This window comes from Enhydra lutris, unplaced genomic scaffold (genome assembly GCF_002288905.1).
Source record: "Enhydra lutris kenyoni isolate GAN:26980312 unplaced genomic scaffold, ASM228890v2 scaffoldscaffold23, whole genome shotgun sequence".
Lineage (NCBI taxonomy): Eukaryota > Metazoa > Chordata > Mammalia > Carnivora > Mustelidae > Enhydra > Enhydra lutris.
Window position 1 is genome coordinate 16,556,857 of NW_019154107.1, and position 4,142 is coordinate 16,560,998.

At 43.7% G+C, this 4,142-nt stretch overlaps 1 pseudogene; it reads right to left on the bottom strand.

The window, feature by feature from the left end:
- Positions 1-1,449: 1,449 nt before the first annotated feature.
- Positions 1,450-2,928, bottom strand: LOC111150408 (annotated as a pseudogene).
- Between the last annotated feature and the right edge of the window lie 1,214 nt (positions 2,929-4,142).

A 4,142-nucleotide genomic window follows, 5' to 3' on the forward strand; every position in this document is an offset into this window, starting at 1 on the left:
ACATCCCCTAGGAAAAATGGACTTAAGTCCTGCTCTTCCCAGAACACACAGAGGTTGTCATACCACTCACCCCTTTATCAAGGCGAGCTTAGGGCTCATAGGAGATCCTGACATCTAGGTCATAAGATCCGTCCCACAAGGCTGAATCATTTATCCTAAGAAGGTTTAGGAAAGGAGGTTGGAGTTGCATTGCCAATTAGGCCAAATTAGATGAGAGCTGTTCTTCGCCATCCTGCCATTTTCTGTGATGCACATAAAATTTGGGGCTGCCACAGAAAGTGCTCTTCTCTTCATGTTGGCAAAGCTCATCTCTCTCTCTCTATTGAAAAATTTTAATAACATATTTAGCCCAATATACCCCAAATATTATCATTTTAATATGTAGTCAAATAAAGATTATAAGATGTTCTACATTCTCTCTCTCTCTCTCTCTTTCTCATACTATGTTTTAGAAATCTAGTGTGCATTTTATACATACAACATATCTCAGCTCACACCAGCCACATTTCAGGGGCTCACTAGTCATTTGTGGCTGGTGCCTACCGAATTGGACAGCACACTCTATTTAGCCCACAGTCCCAGTTTTTGTTCCTGACTGTGGAAAACACTCAACACCCTTGTATACAGGTGTGAAGGGAAGAAATGAGCTCATTGAGTCATGACCTGTTTCTCAAAAGCCCATTTCTTTTCTCAACCAACCCACACAGTGAACAGAACAAGGGCTTTAAAATAAGGCTTTTTTTCAGAGCACAAAGCAGATCAGGGTGGGACAGGCATTTCCAAGGCTGGGTGATTTGGAGGCTGGAGAAATCCATCTTAGCTATCTCATGTAGAGTCAGTACCGTCCACGGAAAACAAAAACCTCTGGAAAACTGCAGCAGATTCCAGCTCAGATCTTTCTGGCAGGTGCTGGGTCATGTCCACACCGAAACCATCTGTGCGTAGGAAGTGAGGATCCCTAATGGGTTCATATCCCTCACGATTCCCTCCAGGATATAGGAGGGAGGGTGGAGGTGTGCCTTGCCTGAGTACACTGGGCTGACAGCCACATGGTGTGGGGCCCTGACCACTGACAGAGGTGCAGTGGTCTCTGCAACAGACACAGACAATGGAAGAGCTCAGGCCAGGTGAAGGTCCTGGGGAGTTCAGAAAATGTAAAAGGGGGTCCCGAAGCCTTCCCACATACCTGGCACTTGTAGTTGCCTCCCCAGCATGGATGCCTGGATGTACGAAGTTCAACTTCGGGATATTGACCCCATCTGAAAGGCTACTTTCAGAGCTTTTCTCTTTTATGAGTCATATTATGTTGAGCAAGGAGAAAGCGCATTCCCTGCTCTCTTAAGGCCTCCCTTTGGTGTGAAGTTCCTGGTGCTAAATGAACTTAAAAGATGTAGCTAAAGGATCACCAAAACTCACACACATAGGAAGCCTTTCTTTCATATGAACTTTTTATGTGCCAAGCCCGGTGGGAGGGCCTTCTGTAGGCCCTCCCATGTTTGCTGAACACATACGGCTTTGCTCTGATGTTATGTCTCCGGTGCATGATGAGGTTGGATTTGTCACCAGAGAGTTGCCCACATTCACTTCATCCATAGACCTTGTGGTGTGAACTTTCATGTGTTGAAGAAGCTGGGAGTGACTGACATAGGCTTTCCCACAGTCACCGCACACATAAGGTTTTGCTCCACTGTGAATTCTCTTATGTACTTTAACGTAGGAACTGTGGCTAAAGAATTTCCCACATCTATCACACTCGTAAGACCTCTCTCCAGTGTGGCTTTTCTGGTGCTCAGCAAGTGCATCTTTGCGGAGAAAGGCTTTCCCACATCGGCTGCACATAAAAGGCCTTTCTCCACTGTGAATTTTTTGGTGCTGAGTAAGTGTGTCTTTGCGGCCAAAGGCTTTCCCACATTCACTGCACTCATAAGGTTTTGCTCCACCGTGTGTTCTCTGGTGCTGAATAAGATGAGATTTTCTGACAAAAGATTTCCCACACTCGGCACACTCATTAGACCTTGATCCCATGTGAGCTCTCTGGTGTACTTGGAGGTTGGAGTTGCAGGCAAAAGATTTCCCACAGTCGTTGCACTCATAAGGCTTTTCTCCAGAGTGCATTTTCTGGTGCCTAACACATTTGCCTCTGGTGCTAAAAGCTTTCCCACATTCACTGCACTTGTAATCTTTTTGTCCAGTGTGAAGGGCTTCCTCACACTGGATGCTGCTGCATGGCTTCTTCTCATCTGTAGTGGCATGGTGCTGGACAAGTCTTGAGCTGGCCACGAAGTCCTTCTCATCCTCTTTGCAAGTGAAGGCATTCTCTGACTTGTAGCTTCCGGAACTCTTCACAAAGGAATCTTGGTCTTTTTTCCTCCTAGGGACTTCTTCACTCTTCTGCTTTGGGATCTGGTCAGTGTTGACAGTGACCCAGAAGGTTCTTCCACATGACCCACATGGATGTGCGTGAGGCCCAAGGGATGTTACCTGCTGCTCAGACAGATGCAAAATGTCTTTTAAGATTGGGTCACACATGTTACATGGGTGGCTCTTTTGGATGGAAGGACCCACGCTGAGAATTTTCCCCTGTGACTCTCTTACAGAAACACCCAGCTCAGAAGATGCGCCTTCATTTTCTACTTTATGACAAGGGCTGTGGCTCCCCCTGAATCTCCCTGCCCCTGCTGGAGCTATGGCTACATTTGCAGGAACCACGTGCTCTCTCACTGGTAGTGGTTGGGGAATTAAATGATATCTGGAAATTGGAAGTCCCAGTGAGGTCACCAGTAGAAAGTTTTCCAGTATCACCTTACAGTATAGGCGTTTCTGAGCTTCATCAAGTAGCTCCCACTCCTCTGGGGAGAAGTATATGCACACATCCTCAAAGGTTACAATGTTGCGGTTGGGATCCATCTGTCCGCCAACCTCCGCCATTGCTACAGTATCAAGGCCCTGAGAGGGCGCGCCTCAGAGGGTGTGAGGAAAAATGAGGCAAAAGATTGTCCACGCCACGGTCAGACACCAAATCTCCACACAAAGGGACACCACACAAAAATAAAGCTAAGGAAAAAAAAAGAAAGCTGAGGTAACACAGCTCCTACAAAGAGAGAGTACGCCCCAACCTTGAAAATGGCGTCCGCTCGGTTGGAGAAAAAACCGCCGGAGCAACGGTCTCTGCCTAGTGCTTCCGGTTGCCTTTCTCAGGTGAACCAGAACCAGATATGACGGAGCATGGTCCAATGGACCGAGGCAGGAAGTCCCGCCCGGAAGTCGCCTTAAAGATATACATACATATATTTAAACAGAGGAAGGGCTGACTTCCTTAGATTGGAGAGAGGAATGGAGATTTCATTTGGCAAGTGTGACTTAAGGTAATTTTAAAGTTCATGGTTCTCGGTTTCATTCAAATCTATCCAAATGTGTCCATTCCAAATTTCATAGTCCTGAATAATTTTTTTTTAATGATTCATTGTTGCTATACAGGGTAGCTATTAGGTTTTTTTGTTCTGTTTTCTGTGTTGATCTTGTATTTAGCCACTGTTGAATTCCCTCTTTAGATCTACCTGTTTGTCGGCTGCTTATCTTGGATTGATTATATAGATGATCATGACCACTGAAAATATTTTATTTCATATTTTCCAACTTCTGCATTCATTATCCACTTATTTTTTTCTCTCATCTTTTGTAGTGGCCAGAACTTTTAGGATAAGGTTGATTAGTAGTGTTGATAAGAGATGACTTTTTAAATTTCTGAATTTAATGTAAATTATCCTAGACTTTGCATCCTATGCTGTATAAATATTTGCTGTACATATTTGGTGGATATATTTATGAAAGTTGTTTGCCAAGTTTTTTTTTAATCATGAATGATTGCTGGATATCATTCAATGGTATATTGACCTATATTTAGTTATGTTTTTCCTCATTTAGATACATTATTTTCATGAATTAACTTTGTTGGTGAATTTTCTTAAATTTTGCTGTCCTTGAATTTTGAGATTAAACCATTGGTGATGAGGTCATTAAAATGAAATATTGACTGTGATTTGCTGATACTATGTTTGAATTTTGGTTCTGTGTTTTAAGTGTGATTAATCTATGTTTTTGTTTTCTTGTGCTTTTCTTTCTTGGGGATCACAGACATTACT